Consider the following 11,708-nt stretch of genomic DNA (forward strand, 5'->3'; position numbering starts at 1 on the left):
GACATTTGATGCAATCATAATTATATTAAGAGCTGGCATTTATGGAACATCTTAAGGCTTGCAGAGCACTGAATGTAGATGCCTCCTTGGGTTTTCCTACATCTTATTGAGCAGCTCTGATTTGCTTTTGTTCCAATAATTATTCTGTTGTGTCTTGAGGATTTGGCAGAGGTATTCTTCAGTAAGCTGAAAAATAAGGGAGTAATGGTAGGTCCTTGGGCCTTTAATGTAGAAGCAGTTTGTCCCAGGTTCTCATCTGCTTCTAAAGTTGCTGATTTTGCCTTCACCCCCACCTCCTGGCTTCTGAGATTTTGGGCCTCCAGAAAAACTCCTCCTTGTTCAAAGTCCCAAGATGCCTGGTCAGGCCCTGAGGTGCTCAAATGTCCCCTGTCCACAAAGATTTAAGAAACATTCACCAGGAAGAGAAGGCTAGGATAGTCTGTTTTGCCCTGAAAACTGCAAAATCCTCTCCATTTGGGAGACTAGAGATGATGCTATTTGAGGAGTTCATTGGTTGGATAGTAGAGGTCCAAGAAGTCATTTCGTCAGGGACTCTTCCAATGTGGAAACCCTCCTGCCATGGCAGATCAGCCATGCTCTGACATTTGTATTCTTAGAAAACTGCCTAAGCACTGAAGGGTTAAATCACTCACCCAGCACAAGGGGTCAGAATAGGACTTGAACCCACATCCTGATTCCAAAACTGCTTCTGTCTGTCTCTCTCTCTCTCTCTCCTTTATCTCCCTCTCCCTCTCTCCCTCATCTCTTATTTTCTCTCTCTCTGTCTCTGTCTCTCTTTCTGTCTGTCTCTGTGTCTCTGTGTCTCTCTGTGTCTCTGTCTCTCTCTCTCTCTGTCTCTCTCTCTTTTCCTCCTCCATCCCCTCCCTACATAGGAGGGAGCTCCCTCCACTAAGGCCGGTGGAATTTCCTGGTACATGAAGGTTAATATAACATTTTTTATCAAATACATCATAGCTAATATTTATCTAGCACTTTCCTTACTTTCTCCCACGAATCAGAGAAGTATCATTATCCCCATTTTACAGATGAGAAAACTGAGGACTAGAGCCATTGGGTGATTGAAGATTATAGATGTAGAGCTGGAAAGAGTCTTAAAGGTCATCTAGTTAGAATCCCTTCATTTAAATTTAAAGGGGATTTTTCCTTTAAAAATGTTTGCAAACATTTATTTTCTCTCTTCATCTTTCCTCCACCACTGGAAAAACAGAGAATAGTGATACATTTACACTGTCAAGGAATTCTCACAGTGGCCGTGTCCAACAGTGCTCGTCTCATTATGCATCTTGAGTCCATCCCCTCACTGTCAAAAGGTCTTCTGGAATCATAACTGGTTGTCATGTTCATCAAAGATCTTAAGTTATGCTACCATGTTATCCAACCTCCTCATTTTACAGATGAGGAAACTAAAATGCAGAGAGATTCAGGGACTTGACCAAGGTCACACAGGTAGGAATGACCAAAGGATCATAGAGCTGAAGCTAGAAGAAATCTTTAAAACCATCCAACCCAACTCCCACTTTTGACACTTGAGGAAGCTAAGGCACAAAGAAGTTCAGGGACTTGCCTAGGTTTGCATTGGTAATGTATCAGAGGCAGGATCTAAACCCATGTCTTTTGCCAAAAGAATCTCTCTCTCTCTCTCTCTCTCTCTCTCTCTCTCTCTCTCTCTCTCTGTCTGTCTTGTCTCTCTCTCTTTCTCTGTCTCTGTTTCTTCTCTCTGTCTCTGTCTCTCTCTGTCTCTCTGTCTCTATCTCTCTCTCTCTCTCTCTCTCTGTCTCTCTCTCTCTCTCTCTCTCTCTCTCTCCCTATTTCCCCTAGCCTGAAATCTTCTGATGGCAAATCAAAAGGGATCCCAGACTGCCTTTTTCTTAGAAGACTGCTTCTCTCATTTGGTGTTTTTCCCCACAGACAAGACAGATTCAAAGATGACCATGCATGTTTAATTTTATTTTTTCCATGCCAAGCGACAAAACCAAAGGGACATCACACATTCTACATTGTTTCATCCCACTGGAGAAGAATGGTGGGTGGAGATGGAGGTGGGGAGGTATGGGATTGGCCAGCAGCCACAAGCTAATATCCTTGACCTGTTCATGCAGTTTGGGCTAACTGACATTTGGACCAAGAGTCATAGGGTCTTGGAATAGTCCTTTAGCAGAGAAGGAGCCTCTGAAGTGAAATGGTAACGGCCCTGTGTGTGTATTGGTGGGAGAAGAGATTGAGCAGCAGAGTCCAATGAACTCTCACTCCCCTGCCCCCCACTCCACAGAGAAATCGTAGGGATTCTTCTTAGGCGCTATGGTCAAGCCACTGTTTGCTGAGACGATCAATGCTTATTCTGTATGAAGGAGACTCGGGTGTTCATTAAGCTCCTAGGACAGAGTGATTCTCACCCCAACCCCCAAAGCAATACCACAAATGGACCATTTCTCAACTCAAAGACCCTCACCAGGGTATCTTTAGATCAATTGGAAATGGTTTCACTGGATGGACTCTTGTCAGGAGTGTCATGGCCTAACCCCAACCAGGGGCCTGAGAGGAAGAAGCCCTTCTGCTTGGCAGTGCCTTGGGTCATTGTGTGCTCCAAATACAGAAGGAAAAGTCTAAAGTTAGAAGATCTGGGGGTAAATTCCTCCTCTATTATTTCAATACCTGTGTGCCCCTCTTCCCGGGATGAGAAATTTGGATTAGGCCTTAGATATGCCTTAGATTTCTTTCACCTCTCCATCTAAGTCTATTTATAACGTCTGCTCCCTTCTGCCCTCGAGTCTCACGTTCTGTTGTATCTCATCAGACACGACTCTGTTGTGTTTGAATTATTGACTGTCCTGGATGTGAGTGTCTCTGTGTGTGTGTGTGTGTGTGTGTGTGTGTGTGTGTGTGTGTATGTGTATGTGTGTATTTAATCTTTTGGGGCTCTTCTGACCTCATTGGTCTTTAAAAAAATGTTAGGAGACTCATTCTAAACAATCACAGGTATTTTTTTCTTTTTTTGTCTTTTTTAGTTTTTGCAAGGCAAAAGGTTAAGTGACTTGCCCAAGGTCACACAGCTAGGTCATTATTAAGTGTCTGAGGTCAAACTTGAACTCAGGTCCTCCTGACTCCAGGGCCAGTGCTCTATCCACTGCACCACCTAGCTGCCCTCTCAAGCTGGAAGGAACCTGGCAGGCCATTTGGTCCTAGGACCATAGATTCAGAGCCAGAAAGGACCTCAGAGGTCATTTATCCTAACCCCTTCAGACTCAGAGCAGGGAAGCACTTGCTCAGGGCCCCACAGGTGATAAGTGTCTGAAGCCAGGGCTTTGGACTCCAAATCCTATGGGTCTTCCATTGCCCCACACCACTTCTCCCTAAAACAATTTTCTTTGTCCTCCCAAGATCTGAGTTGCTATTTTCTTTCTATCAGACCCATCTTCTCCTCTCTTCTACTTCTCTCCACCTCCAGAGCCAGAGGAAGAAGACAGATGCCTCAAGGGTCAGGTGTACAGAGAGCTCTGAATTAGAATCCAGAAGGGAGCTACTTCATTTACCCCATAAACTCAACACCCTTGTTAACACCATCCACATATGAGACTGGGCCTCAAGTCTGGACAGAGTAAGCCCAGAATAAGGCTACTCATAGGATTTCAGGACCCTTCCCCTGGCCTTGCTTCTGAGATTCCTTCAACAGGGGCCAAAGTCTTCCCTTCCTTCCATTCACGGAATGCAAATTGTTACAGAAGTGGGAACTCATAGACTCACCATCCTCTTGATGACTCATTTTTTGGGTCCTGGTTTCTGATCAGTAGGGTATGGAAAGGGAAAGGCACATATGCTGTTTTGGGAGGGAAGGATTGCTAAGTGACTTCCCCTTTCCTGGAAATGCCCATTGATGTTGTATCAACAGCCTTGAAGTCCACCAGTCATGGTCTGGCTCATTTCACATTCTGTGAGAACACAAGGTTTTCTACTCATTGAACTTCCCTGCACATGAAGAATTCACTGACTAGCATTTCCCTTGTTCAGATTCCTTGAAAAAGATGATCCAGGTGCAGCTGGGTGGTGCAGTGGATAGAGCACTGGCCCTGGAGTCAGGAGGACCTGAGTTCAAATCCAGCCTCAGACACTTAATAATGACCTAGCTGTGTGGCCTTGGGTGAGCCACTTAACCCCATTGCCTTGCAAAAACTAAAAGAAAAAAAAAAGAAAATGATGATCCATTATTTTATCCTTGCTTTATCCAAAGAAGATCAAAGAGTTGAAATCCCTTAACTCTATCTACTTTGTTTTAATAATTAGAAAAAAAAGCTGAGGGATTGGCCAAGCCTCAGACAAAAAAACAACAGAGAGAAATGGGTAACATGAAAGAGTAACCCAAGAACATCAAGATAGCAAATTGTTCCCATCTCACCAGGAGCTTCCTACACCAAATGAAACCACAGATCTTGTTCATTTCCTTGTCCCTGGATTTTGTATTTATTTAGATGTCTATATGTCATCTCTTTTCAATTAAATATAAACTCCTTGAGGGCAAGAAATATTTCCTTTTGGTCCTTGTATTCCCAACACTTAGCATTGTTTCTGTCATACAGAAGGTGTTTAATGAATGCTGATTAATTGATGAGTGCATGCCCAAACCAGAAAAGAAATTAGGGTAAGCCTAAAGGAAATCTAACAACAGACCTCAAAAGAAATATTTCATCCCTCATTTCTCTACCTTTCTCCTTTGTTTTGGAGATGGGGAGAAGCAGATACTTTCCTGGGCTTTCTGGATCCCATGATGCTTGTCCAGGAAATCTAGAGGAATGAGGAGACCCTGGGATGAATGAATGAGGCCCTCACAGATTCTTTGGGTCTCTGATCATAGCCTCCCTTCTCAAACTTAAACTGGTTTCAAGTCCAATTAAAATGGAATGTTTTGGGAGGCAAATGGTGCCTAGAAGTGGATTTCAAGGCCATTTTGTTCTCTAATGTTAGAGCCTTCACACAGTACCTTGGTTTTGGGGATGGAGAAATTGGCATTAGTCTCCCATGAAAGTTTCCTCCACTTCCCAAATCAGCTGCAAAGGATTTTCTAGTTGCCCTGGGAATATGCTCTACCTATGTCAGCTCCATCTTTGCCAGCTCTTCTGAGCCCTACGGTGCTGAGTTCAGAGGAATAAATGGGCAAAGGTGGGTAGGGAGGTGGTAGAGTAATGCATGCAAATGGTCTTTTTTTTCATCAAAAATACAAAAAACAAAGTCCCTCTCCTTGCCGCCTCTGTTTCTCATGTCCAAATTCAGGTACATGTCCACATCCAGAAGAGTCTTGTGTTGCTTTGCCAAGTCTTCATTTCTCAGACCTTCCTGACTTTGGAAGTATATTTCTTCTCTGTCTGGCAGTTTCAGCTTGTTGGTTGAGTTATATTATTGGTTGATTAAAAGGCAAATAAATGAAAACCCAATGATTTGAGCAAAAATAAAAGTCAGGAAATTTCCATGATATATTTTGCTTTTTTTTTCAGTTTTGAGAATAAATTTCCTCCTCCCCCCCTTTTTTGGTTCATTCTTGTCTTTTCCTTGTGGGTCCAGGCTGAAATAACCATTGCAAATTGTTGTTGTGGTTTTACTCCTTGAAACCCAAGTTTTTTCATCAGTCCATGGTTGAGTAGTTTAGGGGGTATAGTATCACCACTCAAGGACTTGGGGAATAACGGCATGCCCTCCCCAAGATGGATGGTGCAGAAGATGAATAACCGTGGACACTCCTTTTATTGGGGAGTTCAGTTAAGGTGGCATCTACACAGAGCCCACCTCTTTGCAGAAATCTTCAGGCTAATTCTCCTTCCAGACTATAAGAGAAAAAAAGAGATGTATTGAGGACAGAGCTCAAGAAAGCAAAAATTTTTTGAGTCTTGGTTTTACATCAATGAAATGGGAACATTAGACCTGATGTCCCCTGAGTTCCCCTCCAGTTTAAACCCTCAGATCTTTTGAGTTGTTTCTGTAGTATTATGTTGTTTGTTGTCTGTGACCATCAGTGGCAGGTAGAGGAGTCCTTGACTGTGTGACTCTGGCTTCTCTGGGCCTCTTCTGTTTCATGAGAGGTTTGAAAAAGAAAAAAGAGAAAAGAGAAGAGGAGAGGAGAGGAGAGGAGAGGAGAGGAGAGGAGAGGAGAGGAGAGGAGAGGAGAGGAAAAGGAGAGGAGAGGAGAGGAGAGGAGAGGAGAGGAGAGGAGAGGAGAGGAGAGGAGAGGAGAGGAGAGGAGAGGAGAGGAGAGGAGAGGAGAGGAGAGGAGAGGAGAGGAGAGGAGAGGAGAGGAAAGGAAAGGAAAGAGGGGAGAGGAGGGGAGAGGAGGGGAGAGGAGAGGAAAGGAAAGGAAAGGAAAGAGGGGAGAGGAGGGGAGAGGAGGGGAGGGGAATGCAAAAGAATAATAATGATCAAGGTTGACCCTGAAGAAGAGCCAAGAAAATGCATCTCCCTCCCTTGTTTATAGAGCTAAGAGAGGAGGGATAAGGAATAGTGCAGAGACTATTACCCTTGGTTCCTGTGTGGACTGGTTTTTCTAAACTGCTTTTCCTGCCCTCTTTTTAAGTATTTGTAACAGATGGCTCTCTGGGAGGAATGGAAAAACCAAACATCAATAAAAAATAAAAATAGATCGGTTATATCAATATCAATTTTAAAACAAAAAAGAAAAAGGAGCCAGTTAGACTAACAGGAGTTAGTTTCTAAATGTTTTTTTTCCTCTTCCTCCATATCCCCTCCCCAAGATAGCAAGTAGTCTGATATAGGTTACACATATGAATCATATTTAAAATAATTCCACATTTGTCATTTGTGAAAGAAGAATCAGAACAAAAGGGGAAAAAACAACAAGAAAGAAAAAACAAAACAAAATTTAAAAGTGAAAATGAAATTCTTTGGTCTGCATTTTTTTCTCTGGGTGTGGATACCATTTTCCATCACAAGGCTTTTGAAATTGTCTTTGATCACTGTATGACTAAGAAAAGCTAAGTCTATCATAATTGATCATCACACCATGTAGATGTTACTGTATACAAAATTTTTGTGGTTCTGCTCTCTTCAGTCAACATCAGTTCATGTAAATCTTTCCAGGTTTTCTGAAATCCACTTGCTCATCATTTCTTATAGAACAACAGTATTCCATTGCATTCATATGCCATGCCACAACTTGTTCAGTTATTAGGAATCTCTAAATTTCGAACCCTATGAACTTTATTAATCCCAGCTATCTTTTTCTATAAAGCAAGAATTCTATTTTCACTGCTTACAGCTTACAGTAGTTTGGAGGAAAGCATTTTATCAAGCCAGATCAGAATGCGAGCCAAGATTTTGACACTGATGCCTTCTGTGGATAGTGAGATATGACACTCAGCCATGTGTGGGTACACGCTAACTGGTCCCCCAGTGACCAAGAGTAATGAATGTCTCTCCCTATGTGCCCAGCTTACTACCAGAGAGAGATTTGTTTCCTGGGGGAAATGAGTGTTTCATTTAGGCTTCCAGTTTGTTTGTTTATTTATGATTTCATGAAAGTAAGGCTCAATCTTGTTTGCTGTACCAGCAAACCCACAAGGTAGACAGGCTTCTAAGGGATTTATTGTGCTGGAATTGGAATCCAGAACTTTGGTTTCCATTTGGTGCTTGAGCCCAGTGTGTTAAAGGATCTAAAACTAAAAGAGATCTTAGAAATCATCTTGACCCTCATTTTACAGAGGTCCAGAGAGGATAGGAAAGTTGGCCTCTTCAATCCATCCTCTTTAGAGCTACCTAATTGATATTCTTAAAACTACCATTTGTCTTTCCCAACTTTCCTCAAAAATCTTCATTGGTTCCCATTTACCTCTAGAATAAAATACAGAATCCTCAGCTTGGCATTGAAAGCCCTCTCACCTCCCTTTCCCATCTCATCTCACATTGCTGCCCCTCCATACATTCTCCTTTCCAGTCAAGCTAGCCTACTAACTGTCCTATGTATGGAACACTCAATCTCTTACCTCCATACCTTTGCAAAAGTGCTCTCTCATATCTGGAAAGTTCTCCTCCTCACCTCAACCCCTAGAATCCCTAGTGATAGCATCTGTACTTGGGATTTCATTAGTACACGGAACTCCTGGGGCATGGGTGGGGCGGGGAGAGGAACTCCCATTACAGTACAGTATGCCAACCTTCTTTGTAAGCTACCATCTTAGACAATTGTCCAATATGTATCAGTCATGGGATTTGAACCTAGGTCTTTTGGCCTTCAAAGCCCAGAACACCAACCTCACTTCTTGCAGAATTTTCCTCCTCTTCTCAGTCATTCCTACTCATTCCCTTTTTCAATGTCTTTATATATATTTCATATTTTCTTATCTGGGTGCATGTGGCATCTCACAGGGCAGGAACTATTTTGTTTTTTCCCCCCAGTATCCAACAAAATATCTTAATAAATAGAATTGAATTAAATTGAATTCCTCAAAAAAAATCACACAGTAAATAGAAAAGTCAAAATTTGAACCCAGGTCCCCATCTACCAATCCAGTGTTTTCCACTGCACCCCAATTAACCTGATTCTCTAGGGTTCCCGGTGCAGACCTGGTGGCAGTCATTGTCATTGGTTTAAGAAAGAATGGCTGCATCCTAAGTAGTAAAGAAGAAAGACCGAGTTAGGGGTCAGCTCAAGTCAGCTCAGAAAAACACCTGGTCAAATAAGAAGTCTAGTCTAATGGAAAGAGTGTGGCTATGGGCAAATCTCAGTTATCTCATTCATGACATGGGGATATTAACATTCTCCCTGCCATCTTAAGAGGGCAATGGCCAGGAGAATGGTTATTATTTATGTAGCAGAGAAGGGGGTAGGAATGGAGAGAGAGAGAGAATGCATTAGAGGCATCATGAGGCCAGCTGGGCCTTTGGCTCTGCCCTTGGAGCCCTGTAGTCTCTGGGCTTCCATTCCCCCGTCAGGAAGAGAGATTGATGGTGCTGCCTCCTGGCACCGCAGGAAGGAAATGAGCTATTCAACAGCAACTGTTCCAACTCCCTGAATTCGTAAACACTGCCAGCCTCTCTCCAGGACCATTTATGCTACTGGAACAAAGGACATTTTCACATCACTTGAAGATTTGCCAAGGGTGTGGCATAAAGCTTCCTCATTTGTTTCTCACTATAGTCCTATGATGAAAGAATATGTCATCATCCCCATTTTATAGAGGAAGAAACTGAGGCTCAGAAAAAGTTATGAGATTTGTCACACAACTGATAAGCATCAGAGGGTAGAATATGAATCCAGGTACTCCTGACTCCAAAGACTCTTTCCATGGCTTCTGTTCTACTATGATACCTTTATATACAGTGGACTTTCCAGTTCTCAAACTGCCTTTTGATTCTCAAGACGTGAGGTAGATATTTTTCCCCATTTCATAGATAAAGAAACTGAGGGATGTCAGAGATAAGGAAACAAGCAAATGAAATATTTTAGGACTGTGGGATTTGGAGCTGAAAGAAAATTTAGAAGTCACAGTATCCCAGAATTCTAGAGTTGGAAGGTCCTCCCAAGTCATCTACTCCAACCTCCTCCAGTTGACAAGGAAAGCAACTGAGGATCCCAGAGAAGAGACTTAGACAATAAGGTCAATGCTTCTCAACACATAAAGCCCTATATTTAAAAAACAAACCGTAAAACTCTTAGAGATTGGCATTGTAAATGTATAGATGGATGGATGGGTGAATGGGTGGATGGATGGATGGATGGATGGATGGATGGATGGATGAAAAAGTGTTTATTAAACTCTGTAATCTGTAATTCCTACACATACAAATACAAAAATGAAGCTCCTTCTGCCTTTGTGGAAGAAGCTCGCATCCTAATGAGGAGAAGATCGCACATGAAGTGAAGTGGTGACCAGGGTCTGGAAAGTTATAAAGATGGAGAGTGTGGGGTGGCTAGGTGGGGCAGTGGATAGAGCACCGGCCCTGGAGTCAGGAGTACTTGAGTTCAAATACGGCCTCAGACACTTAATAATGACCTAGCTGCGTGGCCTTAGGCAAGCCACTTTAACCCTATTTGCCTTGCAAAAGCCTAAAAAAAAAAAAAAAAAAAAAGATGGAGAGTGGAGACACTGAAAAGGAGATGGACAGGTGACTTCAGGCCAAACTAAAATTCCACCTTCCAAAGAAACCTTCCCAACTTCTTCATTTTAGTGCCTTCCCTCGGTTATCTTATGTATCATATCTTATATGTGATTTGCTTTGTATAGATGCATTTACATGTTGTCTTCCCCATCGACTGTAAGCTCTTGGAGGGCAGGCATTCTTTTTTGTATCCTAATAGGTGTTTAATAAATGTTAATTGATTGGTTGACTTGAATTCAGGTCTCACCTCATCAATACTGGCTGTGAGAACTGCAGAAAAGGTGCTTGTTCAATTGCAACTGGAACTTCATTGGGAGTTCCCAAGACCAGTGGAATCACAAGATTGATTGTATTTTAAAAGCCTAGGCCTGGGGCATTTAGGTAGTACAGTAGATAGAGTCCTAGGCCTGGAATTAGAAGGATCTGAGTTCAAATATGACCTCAGATTCTTAATTACCCAACTGTGTGACCTTGGGCAAGTCACTTAACCCCATTACCTTGCTAAAAAACAAAAAAGAGGAAGGGAGAAAGCCTAGGCCAACCAACCAGTCATTAGCTCCATCATTACATTGATGAAGCACTTTAAAATGGTACCTTTGTTTAATCCTCCCCACCTGTGATGAGGTGGTTTTATTCCCCTCGTTTCTCCCCAGATGAGGAACCTGATTTATCCAGGGTCATACAGTTGGCTAGGGAAGTAGGGGAAGCTGGAGACTCCGCTCTTACCTATATACAAGGCCACCCTGAGTATCTTGGAGATGCATCCTAGAGAAGAAAGAAGTTCCTGAATGGCTCATCCAGGGTCCTCACCCTTGCTCACCCAGCATCTTCTAAGGATGGGGCAGGGAGGGGCGGGCAGCGGGGAGGCAGCTGAACCACCTCCCTTTTTTCTCTCTAACGTTCTGGAGCTAAGGTGTATGCAAGGATGGAAGGAGGACTTCCACTAGCCTTTGGGAGACTTACCTGTGAAGTTGACAGACACATAGATGACGACGATGAGGATTCCCAGCACAATGCAGACGATGCTGAGCAACCTTGCCAGGCGGCCCAACCTCCTGGCCCCATCCAGGTCTCCCTGCTGTACGCTACCTCTTGACTGGTAAGGAGGGAAGGCAGAGAAAAGCAGGTCATCAGCTGAGCAAGACAGTCACGACTTAGGCAACCCTGGAGACAGCCTTAGCTCTAACCAGTACTACTCTCTTGTCTTTTTGGAGCAAGGAGAGATACAGGCTTCAGGCTGAAGATATGAGGACCCTCTTTCAACTCCCAGCCCTTCCACTTACCACCCATGTGACCTTGCCTTTTTTTGAAAATAGGATCATAGAGAACTGGGAGAGACCTCAGAGGCCATTGAATCTAACCCCCTGATTTTAAAACAGGGAAACTGTGGCACAGAAGTAACTTACCCAAGGTCACTTTGCAATTGGATTTGAGCCCAGGTTTTCTTGAATGAGTGCAGGATTTCATGTGGCCTCTATAAAATGGGAGAATTCATCCACTTACTATCTGTATTGCTCAATTGTAAAATGAGGCAGCTGGACTCAATAGCCCCAAAGCCCCTTCCAGCTCCAGGTCTATCTATGGTCTTATGA

Source organism: Macrotis lagotis, chromosome 5, assembly GCF_037893015.1.
Source record: "Macrotis lagotis isolate mMagLag1 chromosome 5, bilby.v1.9.chrom.fasta, whole genome shotgun sequence".
Classification (NCBI taxonomy): domain Eukaryota; kingdom Metazoa; phylum Chordata; class Mammalia; order Peramelemorphia; family Peramelidae; genus Macrotis; species Macrotis lagotis.